We start from the raw sequence: 22,416 nt of genomic DNA, 5'->3' as shown, positions 1-22,416 counted from the left end.
GGGGCCAGTGGAATTTATGCAGTTTATCAATCAAAGATATCATTCGAAATATGCTTTGTTGCTGAACTTATCTTTTAATTTTTTATTAATGTGATAATAGAGGTTTGCTGTGCAGATTAAATAAATGGGAGAAAGTAAAAACAGAAAAAAACTAGAACCATTCAGCAGTCAGGCTGCATCTATGTCGTATCTGTATCTCCAGTTGCTCCTGTTACAATCTCAGGTTTATAACATAATTGTTCCTTAGTTAATTCAGAACACCCTCATGACTCAATCCTTGGAGAACCTTGATACATTAACCCATAAGATAGTATATTTTATCAGGCCTAGACACAAAAAGCAGGAGTAACTCAGTGGGACAGGCAGCATCTCTGGAGAGAATGAATGGGTAACGTTTCGGGTCAAGATCCTTCTTCAGACTAGCTAGGGATAAGGGAAACAAGAGATATAGATGATGATGTAGAGTGATAAAGAACAATGAATGAAAGATATGTAAAAAGGTAACGATGATAAAGGAAACAGGCCATTGTTAGCTGTTGGGTGAAAACGACAAGCTGGTGCATCTTCGGTGGGCGAGGGATAGAGAGAGAGAGGTAATTTCATTCATTGTCCTTTATCTCTACATCATCATCTATATCTCTAGTTTCCCTTTTCCCTAACTGGTCTGAAGAAAGGTCTCGACCCAAAATGTCACCCATTCCTTTTCTCCAGAGATGCTGCCTGACCCGCTGAATTACTCCAGCTTTTTGTGTCTATCTTTGGTTTAAACCAGCATCTGCAGTAACTTCCTACATATTCAGGCAATTCTTTTGAGGAATATACTTAAGGAAATCAGGAGGACAAAATGATTTTTGAATCAATGAAATGACAACATGATTTTTCATTTTTTGGCAGATAGGGTAAAGAATCTATAAATATACTATAAATAATATATACTATAAGTAAAAATACTATAAAGATTCTATAAATATCCTGTTAAAAGGATAACTAGAGAGAATGTGGATGTTTGTGGGTGGAGCCAAAAGAGTTGAGTGAGGACTTAAATTAATCATTTTACCAAGAAGGTCATGGAAGCTGGGGAAGAGAACAGTGATGCCCTGAAACATGTCAACATTATGAAAAGTAGTTAATGGCAGCTCAGAGAAAGATAAAAGTGGATAAATCCCGAGGGCAGGACTACGTGTGTCCAAGGGAAGAAATTGCTGCAGCCCTGGCTGATATTTTGTACTTTCTAAGTCACAGGCAAGATACTGGAAGATGGGAGGGTGGCGATTGTTGGGCCTTACTTTAGATGAACTGAAAGGACAAGCCAGAGAGCTACAGGCTGGTGAGCCAAACATCATTTGTGAGAGTTATTGGAGGGGATTCTGAAAGACTGGAACCATTTGCATTTGTCAAAGACTGATCAGGGATAGTCAGCATAGCTTTGTGCATAGGAAATCATGTCTCTCAATGTTTAATTGAATCTCTGAAGAGATGGTCAAGTGGATTGATGAGGGCAGGGTGGTAGAAATTGATTACATGGACTTTAGCAGTGCCTTTACAAAGTCCCACATAGTAGCATCCAAAAGTTTAAATCACATGGAATACAAGGTGAACTAGCCAATTGGATATAAAATTGCATTGCTGATAGGAGTCAGAGGGTGGTGAAGGAAGGTTTTTTTTTCAGATTGGAAGCCTGTGGTCAGTGGTGTGTGGCAAGGATCGGTGCTAGATTCCCTGTTGTTTATATATTAATGATTTGAATGAGAATGGAGTGATTAGTAAGTCTTAATGTACTTAATGAGAATGATGCATTGTTGAGGGGGTATTAGCTACAGGAAGCTGTTGGACAGATTTGGATTGTTTTCTCTGGAATGCCAGAGGTTGACAGGAGATCTGACACAAGTATATGGCTGCCTCGCCAATAGTGTCTTGTCCTTTTCCTTCTTTGTTGTTTTTTAGTATGTGTTAAATGTCTGTCAGTGTTCTTTACCTTGTTTTATGTGGGGAAACATTTTTTAATCTCATACCTCAACGGAGATGCTATTTGTTTTCCGTATCGTATTTCCGTCTGCACTGTGGCCTAACTTCGTGGAGCTGGCGGCCTTTACTGGGGACCGACTTCAGGTGCTCCAACCGAGGGAGGCTGCAGACTTACCATCATGGAACTGGCGATCCCTGTCAGGGATCAACCTTGGAGTTCCAACTGTGGGAGCCTGCGGACTTTAACATCGTGGAGCTCGCAGTCCCTGGTTAGAGACCGACATCGGAACTCCAAGCCGCAGGAGCTTCGATCGCTGGCTGCAGGAGTTTCAATCACCTCGACTGCGGATGGTTCGACTGCCACAACTGCGGGAGAATAAGGAGTGAAGAAGATTAGACTTTATTGCCTTCCATCACAGTGAGGAATGTGGGGAATCCACTGTGATGGATGGTTATGTTAACTTTTGTGTTGTGTGTCTTGCTGCTTTTTTGAGTAGGGCAATATGGTAAATCAAATATCACTACCTTAATTGGTTTGCGTGACTATAAAAGACCTTTGAAACCTTCAAAAATTATGAGAGACATAGATAGGGGAGACAGTCGGAACTTATTCCCAGGATGGAAACATTGACTGCTAGAGGACGTAGGCTTAAACTGAGAGGGAGAAAGTTTAACGGTGATGTGTGGGGCACTTTCTTTGCACATTGGGTGGAGAATGCTTGTAATGTGCTGCCAGGAGTAGTTATTGAGGCAAATACAATAGCAAGATTAAACGAGCTTACCAGTTTGAAGTTTGATCTTTATTATATGAGGAGTTACGATGAGGGATTACGTGAAGCCTGTTTAGCCGCACGTGCGTCAATCTTCAAAGCAGCGTTGTGAAATCACAGGTAATAGTGACTGAAGTATGATAGTAAGATGAAAGACGACTAGAACTACCAGATGATCTTAATGAGGGCTTGGAGCAGAGAGTACGTAATCCCTCATCGTAACTCCTCATAAAATAAAGATCAAACTTCAAACAGGTAAGTTCTAGTTTAATCTTACTATTTTACTTCGGAGTCACGTGAGTGACTATGTGAAGATTTCAAAGCTCTGTGATTTCATGCCGTGAGAAACAAGTCTACACAACCACAACTGCCCCATTGACAAATGAGGGAAAACATTCATAATGCATACAGTCATGACATAGATTTAAACATGCTGATGCTGTTAAATAAACAATAACAATAGTCACATCTCTCATCCGGATGGGACCTATAACAGATCCTGGTGAACTTCTACCGCTGCACCATCGAGAGCATCCTTACCAACTGCATCACAGTATGGTATGGCAACTGCTCTGTCTCCAACCGGAAGGCATTGCAGAGGGTGGTGAAAATTGCCCAACGCATCACCGGTTCCTCGCTCCCCTCCATTGAGTCTGTCCAAAGCAAGCGCTGTCTGCGGAGGGCGCTCAGCATCGCCAAGGACTGCTCTCACCCCAACCATGGACTGTTTACCCTCCTACCATCCGGGAGGCGCTACAGGTCTCTCCATTGCCGAACCAGCAGGTCGAGGAACAGCTTCTTCCCGGCGGCTGTCACTCTACTCAACAACGTACCTCGGTGACTGCCAATCACCACCCCCCCCCCCCGGACACTTATTATTATTTATTCAAATCATTTGCTATGTCGCTCTTCCAGGGAGATGCTAAATGCATTTCGTTGTCTCTGTACTGTACACTGACAATGACAATTAAAATTGAATCTGAATCTGAATCTGAACATAAAATAAATTGAGAAATACCCCTGGTTTGGCTTATTATAACATGTTTGAAATTTGTTCGTTTGACCACGCTACAGCCGTTAGGATGTGGTCCAGCAGAACGTAATTATCCCTTGCTGCTGTTGTTATAGCAGCCCTGGTGGAGTGAGATACGGATCAGTATCTACTCCTGCATAACTCAACTCTGTTTTAACACCTTGCAAGATCTGATCAGATAGGTTCTTATAACGTATTTTGTAACTAACAATCGTAGTTAGCTCAGCCTCAAAGGCTCTTGGTGACCTTGACGTATTGTTGTATATGTGTGTCCCCACATAACGAAAGGTTCCTGGGTATGTCTTGAACTATTTTGAAACCTGAAACCCCTACTGCTCTGCTTAAATTAATTATAACATAAAATACCATGCATATATTTGCAGATGTAATCATCCTCTCCTGTCGTAATAATGAAGCAAGTGACCCGTTGCGCTAACCAGCGCCAGGAGGATAACTACCTAATGAGGTCCGATCAAAGCTAAGAATGTAGCTGGTACCCCCTGGTGAAATAGTGTTACACAATGTCAATCTCCCATACTGCATTGTACTTGTCCTGGGAAACTTGTGTAACAGATATCCTTTACTAACTCGATATCCGAGGTGAACTCAACAACTTGGACCTCGTTAGCTGCAGTAAGTCTGATGGAAAGCATCTTGGCACAGTTAATGATCCTATAACTCAATATTGTCAAAGACCATTTAAATGAACTGCAATAACTCAGAATCTGTACCATTTTAAATGTAACATGAGCATTAAACAAACGCTTCCCATCTCCTCAAGCAGCAAAGTACCGCTTTTTGGTACCATTCCAGCACTGAATACATACAAAAATAGGCGTGATAACCCAAGCCGTAAGCAGTCTATTGAGAATCTGTAGAACATATATTGATTTTATCATGCGACGGCTGATCTCCCAAGCCACAGGCTGAACCAGCAAGTTACGTTTAAAATAACCATATAAGGTTGCATTATTATTATTCCCGACAAATCGTGAATCAAACTGCATAGGCCAATTCCACAGCTGGAACCTAAAGCGGCTCTTGATTACTTTATTTCAAGACCTGACTCATAAAGCAAAATGGAGGAAGACATAAAAGACCATTCCTCATGCTTGTAGTGAGAATGTATCTTTCGCCACTGTTATGCCACACATTTTTGCAACCTTTGAAATAGCATGAAAAAAACATATCGATATTCGGTGTTGCATTGAATCAGAATTTCATAAATACGGTGTGGTCCAACACCCGTTCTGTGTTGACATTGATCTGTACTTAATGATACTCCAGTGGCAAATGAGATTATGTATCTTTTACAGGATATTTTACCTGATTGCACCCTCGTGCTTATCATATGCCACATCATAATGTATCAACATGAAGTTGCGCATGCTCCTATGCATATTCACTCAATCACTCTTTAACCCATAAAATGCACAGGGTCTATAGATAGTTGATACCAATACTGAAGAGTGAATAACTCATGCAACTCTCCTGCACCTCCAATTAGATGACATTTGCATTTTCCCACCTTAAGCCATAGCATCATTTTGCAATATAATTACATATTTATTGATCAACTACTGGAGCAATGCTGAATACTGTTTGTCTATCATAGTGACTTTAGTAGCATCAGCTGGTAATAGCAATGTTGTATTATCAATGACCTTCATGGCCCTTATTGTTTGCCATTAAGCATGCTGTCAGTTCTCCCACTTACACAGCTGCATCACATCTATTACTTTGCCAGTTAGTCTAATGAATAGAACTGCTTTATAACAACAAGACAGTTCCAGGTTTCTATTGACTCCAATCTGTTGCTCAGGGCGGAGTCACAGGCCAACTATCCATTTGATAACAACCCAATTTAACTGGATATGAGAGAACAATTTCTCAAGTAGCTTGAGACTGAAACATTGGATTTTAGCCAAATACAGCGTCAAAATATAATCCGGACAATACATCACAAGTGTTTTTGAACTCTGAGTAGTCCTTTGAATGATTTATTGTTATCATACTGTTAAATTGCCTCATAATAGCAATGCCTTCAAATATCTGTGATGATCATTGTACATGGAAAACCCTATGAAATTAGTTTGATCACCCCTCTTTCATAATGAACAGGCCACACCTGCCATCATTTCGTGTCTGCCCTGAACGGCAACTCTGGCCTGGTTCTGATAATTCTCACATGTCCCAAGATAACTCTTGCCATACTGTCTTGAAGGCAAACCTGGCTAAAATACTGGACCTGGCTCAACATTGGGCCACTGGCACCAGTACTGGGACAGGGGAGATCTGTTCTGTAAGGACGGACTTCACCTGAACGGTGCTGGGACTGGGGTCCTGGCAAATCATATAACTAGGGCAGTAGAGAGGTCTTTAAACTAAGTAGCGGGGGGGAGGTATCAAGGGGGGTAATAACGGCAGGGGTAGAGGAAATAGAGCAGGGTATCAGTGGGGAAGCGGAAAGTCAAAATGTGACAGGAGACAGAATGTGTGAAGATAAAGCTTTAGATGTAAAAGGGGCAAAAACGGAAAGGAAGGGTAGTAAAAATCATCTGAAAGTGCTTTATCTAAATGCACGGAGTATTCGTAATAAGATAAATGAATTAACGGTGCAATTAAGTATATATAGTTATGATATCGTGGCCATTACGGAGACATGGCTGCAAGGGGATCAGGACTGGGAGTTAAATATAGAGGGGTACTCGACAATTAGGAAAGATAGACAGGAAAGAAAGGGAGGAGGGGTGGCCCTTTAAATAAGGGAGGGAATAACGGCAATAGAGAGGAAGGATATTGCGTTGAAGGATCAGGATAGTGAAACAGCTTGGGTACAGATAGAGAATAATAAGGGGAAAAAAACATTAGTGGGTGTAATTTATAGACCTCCAAATAGCTGTGACGCTGTTAGTCAGAACATAAATCTGCAAATAGTTGACGCATGTAAAAAGGGAACTGCTGTAATCATGGGGGACTTCAATTTTCATATTAATTGGGCAAACCAAACTGGGCAGGGTAGACTAGAGGAAGAGTTTATAGAATGTATTAGAGACGGGTTCCTAGAACAGTATGTCACAGAACCGACAAGGGGGGAGGCAATCTTGGATCTGGTCCTGTGTAATGAAGCAGGATTAATTAAAAATGTCATAGTTAGGGACTCGTTGGGAACAAGTGACCACAACATGGTCGAATTCCATATTCAAATAGAAGGGGAGCAGGTTGAAACTCAGGCTAGGGTGCTTAGTCTAAATAAGGGGGATTATGAAGGTATGAGGACTGAGCTGATCAAAGTTGACTGGGATAGCAGACTCAAGAATAAGACGGTACATGAGCAGTGGTGTACGTTTAAGGGTATACTGTATAACCTTCAAGAAAAATTTATTCCTATGAAGAAAAAAAGGGGTAAGGGTAAGAACAGTCAGCCATGGCTCAGTAAAACTATAAAGGATAGTATTCGGCTGAAGGCAAGGGCATATAAGGTAGCCAGAGATAGTGGGAGGGTAGAGGATTGGGAAGCATTTAAAGGTCAGCAAAAAATAACTAAGAGATTAATTAAGACGGGGAAAATAGACTATGAAAGGAATTTAGCGAACAACATAAAAACTAATAGTAAGAGTTTTTATAGCTATATAAAAAGAAAAAGGGTGGCTAAGGTGAACGTTGGTCCATTGGAGGGTGAGACTGGAGAGTTGTTGGTGGGGAACATGGAAATGGCAAAGGCATTAAACGAGTATTTTGTATCAGTCTTCACCATAGAAGACACAAAAAATATTCCAACGCTGGATAAACAGGGGGCGGTAGGAATGGAGGAGCTAAATACTATTAAGATCACCAAGGAGGTGGTATTAGGGAAATTAATGAGGCTGAAGGAGGATAAATCCCCTGGGCCTGATGGATTACATCCAAGGGTCTTGAGGGAGATAGCGGTGGGGATTGTGGATGCATTGGTGATAATTTTTCAAAACTCCCTGGAGGCAGGAACGGTCCCAGTGGATTGGAAAATGGCCAATGTAACACCTATATTTAAAAAAGGAAGTAAACAGAAGGCGGGTAACTATAGACCGGTTAGTCTAACATCGGTGGTGGGTAAAATGTTAGAGACAATTATTAAAGAAACACTAACGGGGCACTTGGATAAACATGACTTCATCGGACAGAACCAGCATGGTTTTGTGAAGGGGAAGTCCTGTTTAACGAATCTGCTCGAATTCTTTGAGGAAGTAACAACCCGGGTGGATAAAGGGGAACCGGTGGATGTGGTATACTTGGACTTCCAAAAGGCTTTTGACAAGGTGCCACATAAGAGACTATTGCTAAAAATAAAAAATTATGGGATTGGGGGTAATATATTAGCATGGGTAGAGGATTGGCTAACAAATAGGAAGCAGAGAGTGGGGATAAATGGTTCATACTCGGGATGGCAACCGGTAACTAGCGGGGTTCCGCAAGGGTCGGTGCTGGGACCCCAGTTGTTCACAATTTATATAAATGATTTGGAGGAGGGAACCAAGTGTAATATATCAAAATTTGCGGACGATACAAAAATGGGAGGAAAAGTAGGGGATGAGGAGGATAGGAAGAGTCTGCAAAAGGATATAGATAAGCTAGGTGAGTGGGCAACAACTTGGCAGATGAAATTTAATACTAATAAATGTGAAGTCATTCACTTTGGGAAAAAAAATGATAGGGCAAGTTATTTTCTAAATGAGGAGGAGCTGCGTTGTAATGCAACGCAAAGGGATCTAGGGGTATTAGTACATGAATCACTGAAAGTTAGTATGCAGGTGCAGCAAGCAATCAGGAAGGCCAATGGAGTTTTGGCCTTTATTGCTAGGGGGATTGAGTATAAAAACACGGAGGTCTTGCTGCAGCTGTACACAGTATTAGTGAGACCGCATTTGGAATACTGTGTACAGTTCTGGGGTCCATACTTAAGAAAGGATGTACTAGCCCTGGAGGCAGTGCAGCGAAGGTTTACAAGATTAATTCCTGCAATGAGGGGATTGACATATGAGGAAAGGTTAAGTAGGCTGGAACTCTACTCTTTGGAGTTTAGAAGAATGAGAGGCGATCTCATTGAAACATATAAGATCGTGAGGGGCCTTGATCGGGTGGATGCACCGAGGATGTTCCCAATGATCGGGGAAACTAGAACTAGGGGACATAGTTGCAGAATAAGGGGGGGCTCTTTTAAAACTGAGATGAGGAAGAACTTCTTCACCCAGAGGGTGGTTAATTTATGGAATTCACTGCCCCAGGGAGCAGTGGAAGCAGAAACTTTAAATATATTTAAGACTAAAATAGATGTTTTTTTAGCTGCCAAGGGGATAAGGGGCTACGGGGAGAGGGCAGGGATATGGACCTAGGTATGGTTAGTATAGTAAGACCTGAGTGATCTCCTGGACAAGTGTCGATCGCCTGGATTGGGGTCGGAGAGGAATTTCCCGGATTTTTTTCCCGAATTGGACCTGGGTTTTTATCCGGTTTTTTGCCTCCCCCAGGAGATCACGAGGTTCTTGGGGTGGAGAGGGGTGATAGCGGTATAAAGGGGAGGGTAGTGTCTTGTGTTCTGTGTCTTGTGTCTACTGTTTGTGGGTAAGTGTGTCTGTTTCGTGTTCAGCCATGAGCGAATGGCGGTGCGGGCTCGACGGACCTGGTGGTCTACTCTCGCACCTACTTTCTATGTTTCTATGTAACACTCTTCTGGCCAAATTCCAACCTTCTTGGAATACTAGTAATGTCCAGTTTACCTGGTTAAAATGCCTCTGAGTAGATGACAATGTCTCAATCATTTGTGTATTGCACAACCAATTGTAAATCTTACCAACTTGTTCGTGGTCACTTAGTTGTAGAGTAACTCTGGTCAGCTTCAATGCTGCTACCAGCTTCAGTGAACCGCTTACTGCCGATGAGGCCATGGGGTGCGTTTTCCCCTAAACTATGAATCCTTACTCGTCGTTGGCCTAATTGGTCCAACAGCTTATGCTTCGTCCTTCAGGTTTTGCCTGTGGAATAGGTCTTACCTGAGTAGAAGATTCGGCGAGTGGCTCTAACGTCCCCTGATAGCGGTGTTCACTGCATTGTGTTGGGATGGCAACCTTGCTGCCAGGAATCGTACCTCTGACATGTGCCCTTCATCCCTTGAGGTATGCTCCACGCTATACCCTCAGCCTCGGCATCAGATTACACTGACCCGGCATGTTCTCCTCTTCCATAAGGGAGACATTAAGTAGCCCTGTTACAGGACGCTGCTGGCACTGGCTCTTCCATCTGCCCAACACTGCCATAGACTCAGCGTCCCCTTTAAGCAGCCCTGCTGCTGGCGTGGACTTTCCTATAGTCCCGTACTGACACAACTCCTGATGTTAGGGTGTATCTATCTTGAGCCTCCTCTCAATAAGGCTCCTTGGTCAACTTCCACATTATTCATTTTACCGGAAGGGAACCCTCCTGGCACCAGGACTGACCACTTGGGTTGATTTACCCCATATCTTGGGGACCCCTGTGGTCTGGTCACCGCATAACTGGTGGATTTCCCCTCCCTCGGGAATCCCAGCACCCTTATATATTACCAGAGGGAAAACCCCTACCGGCATCAGAGCTGACCGTTCCGGTCCGTTTAACCCCTTTCCTGGGGACCCCGGCGGTCTGAAAGCCGCATAATTACTGGATTCCCCTACCCGAGAACTCCAGCCTCTATATGTATATCAGGGAAAATCCTCCCGACACCCGGCATTAATATTCATATCAGGGGGAAACCCACCTGACTCCCGGTCTACTGGAGGTCCCCTCCCCCGGGAACCCCAGCGTGTACCTGCCTATCGGTGGGAAACCCTCTCGGCACCCGGAGCACCTGGAAGCCACTGACCACCCGTCAGCGACCGACTTCGCGACACCCGACATTCCCAGCTATCCGCTCCCGCGGCAAGAACCGGGGTTTCCCCACAGCCCATAGCTGGTTCCCTCGTTGGGCCTTGTGAATCCGCCAGCAGGAAGCCTCTGGAACAAGAGGTTCCTGCAAGGAACAAAACAGGTAAGAAAACAAGATTACCTTTCTTTAGTTTAAAACTTACCGGGCTGGGGAGCTCCTGCTGCCCCAACCGGTCGCCTGCACCATTGCGTCTGACGTAATGACGCACGTGCGGCTGAACGGGCTTCTTCATGTAGTCACTCACATGACTCTGAAGTAAAATAGAGGCATTTAAAGACTTTTAAAGAGGCACAAGGATATGCAGGCAATGGAGTGATATGGATTATGTGCAGGCTGGTAAGAGTCGGCATATTCGGCGCAGACATTGGTGGCTGAAGGATCTGTTCCTGTGTTGTACTATTTTATGTTCTATGACTATAATCATGTTTGGATGATTTACATGGATAACGAACAAAACAACGTTTTTCACTGTATCTCGGTTCTTGTGACAATAGTAAACCGTTACTAAAAACAAATGATTTGATTGTGGAAGAGAGAGAAGTTGTAGGAAAATAAACAAGACCGTGTCAATCAGAACTAATCTTGCCTCAATGAATTCATCCTCCTGATCCCATCAAAGTATGTTTTTTGAGACGTTAGATTGGAATTCTCCACAGAGCAGATTAAAGTTGCAGTCAAATCCAAAAGTATCATCAGATCTCAGCCTAGATGTTTGAAGAACGACCTTTAGCATCTGTTATGTGTTTGTATCTTCTCAAATATGTGGATTAAAGGAAGGATCATGTAATGGGAGTTGAGAGGGAGAGAGAGGGGCGAGGGGGGGGTGGAATATCTGTTTATAAAGCACAAGGTGGATTTTATTTCAGTCTACTTTGAATGCACCAATTGGCTTTTAGTGTATTTGATTAAAATCTCAAGTTAAATATTTTCCATCAAAGACACAAAGTAACACAGCAGCAACTCTGGAGAACTTGGATAAGTAACGTTTCGGGTTGGGACCCTTCTTCAGACCCGTGTCACATATTAATGTTCTTAGAGATGCGTCTGGCCCACAAAGTTACTCCAGCACTTTGTGTCTATTTTTGGGAAATGAGCATCTGCAGTGGATTCCCTGATTTATATTCCAATCTTTGGCATAGCTTTCCTTCTCATTGGTGAGCCAGTATGTTTGTATAGTCATCCAGCAATTTCCTGTTCAATTTTAATGATAATAGCTTTTTATTGGTAGTTCTTACTTTGTGAATTTATATTCTATTAATTTATTAATCCTGGTCTCTGGATTACCCAATACTCTTATTAAAATTGCAGTTTATATATTAATTATACATTCACTTTGGTAAGTGAGAACATTTTAGGTAAAGTATACAACCTGAAAGCAATCCAAGAACCAGCAACTCCTATCTGATTGCATTTTAAACCCATTTTTAGACTTGCATTTATAGTCTTATTAAAAATTAATTAATGCAACACAGGGCTCTCCAAATAATGATGAGTGTATTTCCAGAAAATCTTCAGATGTAGTTAGAATATTTTTTTATTATATGAGATTTAGATTGTCAGGTGATAGGATCCAATCCAATACTGAGGCCGGTGGGAGGCTGGAAGTTAGAACAGAAGTCAATGGCAGCAGGTTAGAAACATAGAAATTAGGTGCAGGAGTAGGCCATTCGGCCCTTCGAGCCTGCACCGCCATTCAATATGATCATGGCTGATCATCCAACTCAGTATCCCGTACCTGCCCTCTCTCCATACCCTCTGATCCCCTTGGCCACAAGGGCCACATCTAACTCCCTCTTAAATATAGCCAATGAACTGGCCTCGACTACCCTCTGTGGCAGAGAGTTCCAGAGATTCACCACTCTCCGTGTGAAAAAAGTTCTCCTCATCTCGGCTTTAAAGGATTTCCCCCTTATCCTTAAGCTGTGACCCCTTCTCCTGGACTTCCCCAACATCGGGAACAATCTTCCTGCATCTAGCCTGTCCAACCCCTTAAGAATTTTGTAAGTTTCTATAAGATCTCCTCTCAATCTCCTAAATTCTAGAGAGTATAAACCAAGTCTATCCAGTCTTTCTTCATAAGACAGTCCTGACATCCCAGGAATCAGTCTGGTGAACCTTCTGTGCACTCCCTCTATGGCAATAAGGTCCTTCCTCAGATTTGGAGACCAAAACTGTACGCAATACTCCAGGTGTGGTCTCACCAAGACCCTGTACAACTGCAGTAGAACCTCCCTGCTCCTATACTCAAATCCTTTTGCTATGAAAGCTAACATACCATTCGCTTTCTTTACTGCCTGCTGCACCTGCATGCCCACCTTCAATGACTGATGTACCATGACACCCAGGTCTCGCTGCATCTCCCCCTTTCCCAATCGGCCACCATTTAGATAATAGTCTGCTTTCCCATTTTTGCCACCAAAATGGATAACCTCACATTTATCCACATTATACTGGGTTAAATGCCTGATCAGTCACAATGTCCCAAGAAGGACCAGTTCTCTCATGTTCCCCTCTAATCCCTAATTTATATGCCACCATTCTTAGGGTGGACAGCAAAATGTTAACTGGGAGAGTTTGGAGTGTAGTAGCTCTGGCACAATGGTGTTGAATGCAGAGCTAAAATCAACAAACAAAATCCTTGCATACTGTAGGTTCCCTTGTGATCTAGGTGCTGGAGGATGAAGTGCAGGCCCAGGTTGACTGCGTCATCCACAGATTTATTTGCCCGGTATGCAAACTGCAGGCGGTCCATCAGGGACCGCCTGCACCCTCCAGCACATCACCTTGCCATGTGATACTTTTCAGGTGAGCCTTTCAAGGGTCTTCATGATTACAGAGGTCAGTGCGACAGGCCTGTAGCCATTAAGACCAGTAATCTTTGGTGTTTTGGATACGGGAACAATAATGGAGACTTTGAAGCAGGCAGGGACAGTACAGGTTTGCAGGGACTGGTTAAAAATGTATGTGTAGACTGATGCCAGTTGTTAATAGAAACATAGAAAATAGGTGCAGGAGGAGGCCATTCAGCCCTTCGAGCCAGCACCGCCATTCATTGGGATCATGGCTGATTGTCCCCTATCAATAACCCGTGCCTGTCTTCTCCCCATATCCCTTGACTCCACTAGCCCCTAGAGCTCTATCTAACTCTACCTTCGGCACAGAGATTGAAGGTACAGGGAGAAACATTGTCCAGTCCTAGAGGTTTACAGCTTTGTCTCCTGAATAGCTTCTCCACCTCCTTAATTTCTATTGTTAGTGATGGAGAAGAGGGCAGACTGATGTTGGGCAAAGGGAAGTGGGAAGTGGACGAGGGCCCAGTCTTTGCAGACTGGTCAGGCAGTAAGTGGGTGTGAAGTGGGGAATGGGAGGGGGTGTCAGGGTTATGTTTCTGTTTATCGAACCTGCAGTAGAACTCATTCAGGTTGTTGGTCAGCTGACGATTAACCAAGGAGCGGAGGGGTTTCCTCTTGTAGCTGGTAATTTCTTGCAAGCCCTTCCACACTGAAGATGAGTCACTAGCTGAGAACTTGCTGCTCAACTTCTCAGAGTACCTTTCATTGGCAGTTCTGATTCCTCTTCTCAGCTTGTACTTGGCCTGCCTGTAGAGGCATGCATCCCCGCTCCTGTAGGCCTCATCTTTAGACTGGCGGAGCTGTCTGAGTTCTGCAGTGAACCAGGGCTTGTATTTGTTGAACCTGATCCGGGTCCTAGTGGGAATGCAACTGCCCTCACAAAAGCTGACATATGATGTCACGGTGTCTGTATATTCATCGAGGCTTGTGGTTGCTTCCCTGAACACATTCCAATCCGTGCAGTCAAAGCAGAATTGTAGGTTTTCAATGCCTTCGTTTGTCCACTTTTTCATTGTTCTGACCACAGGCTTAGCAGCTTTTAGTGTCTGCCTGTAGGTCGAAGTAAGGTGAACTAAACAAAACAATGATCAGAGAATTAAAGAGGGAACTGCAGATGCTGGAGAATCGAAGGTTACACAGAAAAGCTGGAGAAACTCAGCGGGTGCAGCAGCATCTATGGAGCGAAGGAAATAGGCAACGTTTCGGGCCGAAACCCTTCTTCAGACTGATCGGGGGTGGGGGTGGGGGGGGACAAGAAAGGGAAAAGGAGGAGTAGCCAGAAGGCTGGAGGGTGGGAGGAGACAGTAGGGGAGCTGAGGAAGGGGAGGAGACAGCAAGGACTAACTGAATTGGGAGAATTCGATGTTCATGCCCCGGGGGTGTAGACTCCCCAAACGGAATATGAGGTGCTGTTCCTCCACAGTCCCGCCGACTAGTATGTCCAAATAATCCAGCAAGTGAGGGAAATCCGGAACTTGTTTGGAGGTACCGTATATCTGATGTTAATGAGTACCTCTCTCATGAAAGTGATCTTTGTGGGATTTACACAGGCGACATAAATTGAGCCGGAGGTAGGCAAAAAGTGCTAGAGAAACTCAGCAGGTGAGGCAGAATATATGGAGAGAAGGAATTGGCGACATTTCAGGAACCCGAAACGTCGCAAATTCCTTCTCTCCATAGATGTTGCCTCACCCACTGAGTTTCTCCAGCATTTTTTATCTACCTTTGATTTTACCAGCATCTACAATTCTTTCTTAAACATTTTGATCCCGAGGGTCTGTTTCTATTTTGTATGGCTCTCTGATTCTGGACTATTGATATTTTTGTTATAGATTAGTCAAATAAAGTAAAATGTCAGTTGAGGGTTAAGTTTTCTGGGATCTGCAGCCGCCAGTGGATGTAATTTGTTCTCCGTTTTCAGGTTCTGCTTCGCTTTTTCCTGGAAAGTTTATTTGGAGAACTATCTCGAGGCAATGGTCATTATGATTGCTTTAGTTTAGAGCCAACTTCAACAAACGTGTGGTACTGTGATTCATCCATGTGGTTAACTCATAACTGCTCTCTGAAATGATCTTGCCAGTCACTCTAGAAGTGGGACAATTAGGAATGGACAATAAACTGCCTGCAAAACACAGTGCTCAAAGGTTCAACGGTTCTTGATTAGTCACATACACCAATTGGTGTAGTGAAATGCTTATTGCCAATGCAGCACATTAAAAAAGAATACAACATAACAATAATAAAGATATTTAAACATAAAAACATCCCCCCCACAATGGTTCCCATTATGAGGGAAGGCACAAAGTCCAGGTCCCATCCCCATGTCCACCATAGTCGGGCCTATTGAGGCCTCCGCAGTCGCCTTTACGGAGGCCCGATGTTCCAAGCCGTTCTCGCCGGGTGATGGTGCTCCGGCGTCGGGAGAATCCTCTCAGCGGCCTGGGAAAACTGGAACGGCTGCGTCCTTACCGGAGACCGCGACTTCCGAAGCCAACAGGCTGTGCTGGATGGAGCTCCACCACTGCCGATCTCGGCGAGAGAACCCAGGCTCCCGATGTAAAGTTCAGCGCCGCCGCCCCCAGCTGGCCGCTTCACAGACCCGCAGCTCCGCGATGTTTTTATCGGCGGTCCCAGCTCATTGGAGTACCAGCACGGCGACCCGGGCAAGGCATCGCCCACTCCGCTCCGCGATAGCGCTCCAGCACTGTGCCGCCGCCGAAGCCGAGGTTCTGGTCGGGGCCCCTCAGGAAACGCCGCTCCAGACCCCGATGGAAGGCCGTGAGGACAGGTCGAAGTTGCTGCTCGGAGGAAAGCCGCCTCTCCGACCAGGCAGAGGCCCTGAAAAGCAGTTTCCCCCTCCCCCACCCCCCCACATAAAAAAAGAATAGACCTCCAAAAACAAAACACTTGACTCACTAAAAATTTTTAAAAAAGAGGTGAGAAAACGGACAGCTGCAGGCTGGGCAGCCATACCCATACAGGACGGCGCCTGCATTTGTGGAGGGGATGGATAGGCGACCTCAGAAAGCTGAAGAAAAGTTCCGACCCATAGAGTCATCAGTCCATTCCCTCCACAAATGCTGCTTGAACCGCTGAGTTCCTCCAGTACTTTGTGTTTTGCTCCGGATTCAAGCTCTGCAGTTCCTTGTGTTTCCAGTAAACACCAACTGTAGTATTTACTGAACTGAGTTACTCAGACATTGAAGTTGTTGATATAAAAGTCTTCATTTATCAGGAGAAACAGACATTCTCTTGGAGACCACTGAGGTAAATTCTCCCAGACCCAAAGTACATCAAGTTTTAAGGTTCTTAACATCAAAGATAAAAGCAGGTGATTAAATATGATTTCAATAGCTCCAATGACAGTGTTTGCTTTGATACTTTGAGTGTGACAAATGGTTTCATTGAATTACACATATACACTGTGGGTGCATTATAATGGATGAGACACTTCTGAATGTCCAAACACCATTGCTAGGACACAGTAATTCAAACAGATAGTCTAAAAGCTTCTGAGTAATCCATCACCCAAAATTTGTATTGTGAGGCCTGACCCTCTGAGTACACAATTATTGATGGAACAAAGATGGACACAAAGTGCTGGAGGAACTCAGTGGGTCGGGCGGCATCTCTGGAGAAAAAAGATGGGTGACATTTCATTTTGGGACCCTTCTTCAGTCCTGACCTGAAACATTTATCTCTAGAGATGCTGCCTGAACCGTTGAGTTACTCTAGCACTTTGTGTCTATCTTTGGTATAAACCAGCATCTACAGTTCTTTGTTTCACCTATTGATGGACCATGTCTGATGTACCAAGAAACAAACATAAGTCTGGTTTGGAAGCTTGTTGATCTATATCACAATGGTGCAAAATAACTTAGGCTCAAGATGTTTGATGTGGGCCAATTAACATACACCCCAAGAGGCAGTACCCATCATCAAGGATCCCAACTATCTGGCACATGCTCTCTGCTTGTTGCTGCATTGAGCAGGAGATACCGAAGCCTGAGTTTCCCACAACCAGGTTCAGGAACAGCAACTTTCCTACAACCATCAAGTTCTGAAATTGACCTACACAATTATAATCCCACCATGACAATGAAACACAAGGGATCTCCTCTTGCACTAGCCTGGACTTGTATTCTAATGTTGCTTTTGCACTAATGTCTAGTTTTGCGCAGTCTTGTATAATTGATGTGTAACATGTTTTTGTGTGGGTCTATGTTGCTGTGATGCTACTGCATGCAAGATTTCATGGTACCTGTACGTCACTCTACCTGTGCATATTAGAGTAAACTCAACTTTACTTGCATTCAGCTGATGGCGTGCACAATCCCGTATGTAAATTGTTTGTTTATAAAGCTATCCTTTTAATTTCAAACAGATTACTACTTGAAATGTACACTGGAACAGGTATTCTGAAGACTAATTCTGGTTTGAATTAATGCCATGTGATTCTATATATAACTCCTGAATAATCCATAACACAGACTTTGGCAGCAATATTCACGACCCATAAAGGAATACAAAGAAAGTTAACCAGACTATCAGACATTACAGCTCGCACCAGGTTTACAAAGACCTGAATTGTATACAGCCTGTACATACAAACGATGGTTTGGGAAACTGATGGGATGGACTTGCCGGCTGCTGCAAGGCTGCAGGTGACAGTTCTTAACACCTGGAGCAGCTGGAATTTTACCAGATTGAACTCAGGAACAATATTGTATTGTATTGTATTGTATTCAAATTTATTGTCATTGTCTCAATTTGAGACAACGAAATGAATTTCCCTTACAGGCAGTATCATAAAATAAAAAAAATAAATTAAAAAATAAATAAATAAATAAATAATAAAACATATTAAAAATAAAATTGAAATTGAATTAAAAAAAAGCACAAACACAGAAAGTCCACGACACAACATAACATAAATGGCACCAAGGTGAGGATGGCACCATAGTCCAGCCAGCCTCCCCTCCGTGTTCATCCGTGGTCGGGGCCTTCCGAGCACCCGCAGTCGCCGCCCCGGGTGGCCCGATGTTCAGGCCCTCACGCCGGGCTGGTGGAACGCCGCCGCCGAACCCCGACGGTGAGCATCCTCCTCCTCAGCGGCCCGGACCACCTGATCAGCCGCCTCCCGCTGCCGGAGTCTGCAGCTCCTGAGTCCACAGGCCGAGCCGGGCAGAGTCACAGGACCCCGCGCTGTCTATCAGTGCCGCCCGCGTTGGGAGCTCTGCAAACCGCAGCTCAAGGATGTCGGTGCAGCAGGTCCAGCACTCCGGGCTCCAGACGGCGCCCCCCGGTAAGGCATCGCCAACCCCGCGATGTTCCAGCGCTGTCCCGCCGCTGTTGGAGCTCCGGTCGATCCCGGCAGGAAAGGCCACGCCAATCCAGGTAGGTAGGCCACTGTGGGGGGTGGGGGGGGGGGCGAGGACGCGACTCGAATAATAGTCGCGTCCTCACCAGGAAGCGGCTGAAGGACGGTATCCCCCGCACCGTGCCCTCTTCCCCCACATAAAAACACAAAAAAACACACTTTTTCAAACTAAATAAACAAAAATACAAAAAGATACCGGGCTGTAGGTGGAGGCTGCTGACACCAGCGCCACCGGAAGTACAATACTATTGTCTAATTAACATGTTGATGTCCATTTTGTTAATTTTATCCAGAAACATACTGTCTGGGCCAGCAGCAGTGTCCTTTTTAAAACTGACAATATAATTTAAAACCTTGTCTGCAGTAAACTCCTTTAAACAAACATTACTATTAGCTCAAGCAAGGCTCACGCTAAATATGTTAATTATCAACTTCAATATGAAGAATGGCAAAATGAAACTTAAATAAAATGCTTTTCCAGACGACCCATTCCTTTTCCACCTCTGCAGACATCTGCCATGTGAAAACTCAGTTGGTAGCAGCATTTTTGACTTGTGAACTCTTTGCATTATGCACAGTTCCAGGAACAAAATCCAGCCGTAACCTGCGGTGTGCCCGTAATCTGGAAATTGTAATGGAGGGTGCCACGATTTCAAGGACATTTCTCAGGTGGTGACTACAAATCATCGCGTGTGGTGTGGATGCCCTCAACATGCCAAAGTGTCCTTCAAAGAGTCAAATGCCTGCTCAGAGTACACAGAGGTCCAGCATTGTAGAGAAATGTGCACTCAACAATCCATTACCTTGGACACATGCACAGACGTCAGGAAGTGATGCGGTACACATACGCCAGTTTGCATTGACGGTGCTGAAGTAGAGATGGTTGAAAAGTATCAATTCCTAGGAGTCAATATCACCAACAACTAGACCACCCATATCGAAGCAGCGACCAAGAAAGCACAACAATGCTTCTACTTCCATAGAGGATTAGGAACCTTGGCATGTCCCCTACAACTCTCACCAACTTCTACAGATGCACCGTAGAAAGCATTTTATCAGGATGCTTCACAGCTTGGTTTGGGAACAGCTCCATCCAACATCGCAAGAAATTGCAACGATTTATGGTTGCAGTCCAAACCATCACACAGACCACACTCCGTTCTATTGACTCCATTTATACCGCACGCTGCCTCGGCAAGGTCAACAGCATTATCGAGGATGAGTCGCACCCTGGTCACTCCCTCTTCTCCCCTTTCCCATCAGTCAAAAGGTATAGAATGGAAACGCACACCGCCAGATTCAGGGACAGTTCCTTCCCAGCTGTTATCAGGTAACTGAATCATCCTACCACAACGAGAGAGCAGTGCTGAACTACTATCTACCTCTTTGGTGACCATCAGTCTATCCTTAATCGGACTTTGTTGGCTTCACCTTATCATGTATCTATACACTGTAAATGGCTCAATTGTAATCATGTGTTGGCTTTCTGCTGACTGGATAGAAGGTAACAAAAGATTTTCACTGGACCTCAGTACATGTGACAATAAACTGTAAACTGTAGAAGGGTAGCGCAGTGGCACAGCGGTAGAATTGTTGCCTTATAGCACCAGAGACCCGGGACCGACCCTGACTAAACGGGCTCCATAGATGCTGCTGCACCCGCTGAGTATTCTCCAGCATTTTTGTGTACCTGACTAAACGTCCTGTTTGTACGGTATTTGTACGTTTTCCCTGTGACCACATGGGTTTTCTCTGTGTGTTCTGGTTTCCTCCCACACTCAAAAGACATACAGGTTTATTGGCTTCTGTAAGTAGCAAAATAATTGATATATTCGTTGGGATCAGTGGGAGGTTGGACAGACTTGGGTTGTTTTCACTGGAACACCAGAGGATGCAAAGAGACCTGAGAGAAGTACATAACATTTTGAGAGGCATAGATAAGAAATACAATCAGAACTTACACAGTGGTGCAGTGGTAGAGCTACTGCCTTACAGTGCCAGAGACCCAGGTACAATCCTGACTAAACATCCTGTCTGTACGAAGTTTGTACGTTTTCCCTGTAACCATATGGGTTTCCTCTGTGTGCTCTGGTTTCCTCCCACACCAAAGACATACAGGTTTATTAGCTTCTGTAATTAGTAAATTGTCGCTAGTGTGTAGGATAGTGCTGATCTACAGGGATCGCTGGTTGGCGCAGACTCGGTGGGGGGGAAGGGCTTGTTTCTGTGTTGTATCTCTAAACTAAACTAAACTAAACTAAGAAGTATGCCAAGATATTCAACAAGAATCATAGTCAGTTATCTCATACCGCAATATACAACTGTGGCTCTCTATCAGCTTATGTTGCTATATTTGGATGTAAGTGCTAATTCTATGATGTTAAGAAAGAAGTGCTATTCAAGACATGTTGGAAGTGTTAGTCGAGTTCCTGTGAAAGGTATTATAGTTCAAATATTGCATATTCAACTGCATCCAGTAATCTGTTAAAATCAAATGATAAATATGAGATAATGGGGATGTTGTGAAGTAGCGCGGCAAGTTGCTACCAGCAGACGTGCTGAGGAAGATTCTTCACTGAGCATCCTCTAGCTGAAATATCTTTGAACAGAAATATATTCTTTATCCCTTATGCTACTAAGCCATTTCACATGGACACTGCTGTTTGGATTCCACATTACACAAGCTTACACATTAATCACAGTTATCATCGTTTACAGAAGATGACCGGCAAGTTCGTATAACCAAAAATAAACCAACCACTAGAAAAAGATAATTATGGGGATTACAGAAACAAAAACTACCAAGATTGGAAGTTCCAACAAACTGCAGATGCTGGAATCTGGATGAACTCAGCATTTGTAGAGGGAAAGTACAGGTGACATTTTGGATTAGGATCATTCTTCTAACTCTAAGATGGTGATTTATTTTGAAAACTGCCATTTGTTGACTATAATAATCACATAATTGTGGGAATCATTTACAGTTTGGATTCCAAACAATGTTTGTGTTCTTTTGTGAGGGATAGTTTATACTGTTAAGGGGCTGTCCCACTGTGGCGACCTAATTGGCGAGTTTAGAACAGTTTAGGAGAGTTTGAAAAAGTGTCATGTTGAAGACCTCCTTCGATTATGTTGAAGAATCTCCTTCGACTATGTTGAAGACTAGCTTCGACTAGCTTCGGGAAAATTGGACACCAAATAGTAGAGAGTGAAGACGACCTCCTTCGATCTCCTTCGATCTCCCTTCCACTATGTTGAAGACTATCTATGATTACCTTCGACTACCTTTGATTACCTTCGACTACCCTCAATTCCCTACGAATAACATGCCGACCTACTACGACCTACTTCGACTAGACCTACGATTAAAAAATATATAAATTTTTTCCATGGCGACCTTTTTTTACTTGCGGACAGTATGAAGAAGTTGGAGGAGCACTTCAACCTAAAGCCTCTGGAAATTGCAGAAAGTTATTAATTTT

Source organism: Leucoraja erinacea, chromosome 1, assembly GCF_028641065.1.
Source record: "Leucoraja erinacea ecotype New England chromosome 1, Leri_hhj_1, whole genome shotgun sequence".
Lineage (NCBI taxonomy): Eukaryota > Metazoa > Chordata > Chondrichthyes > Rajiformes > Rajidae > Leucoraja > Leucoraja erinaceus.
This window is presented reverse-complemented; position numbering follows the sequence as displayed.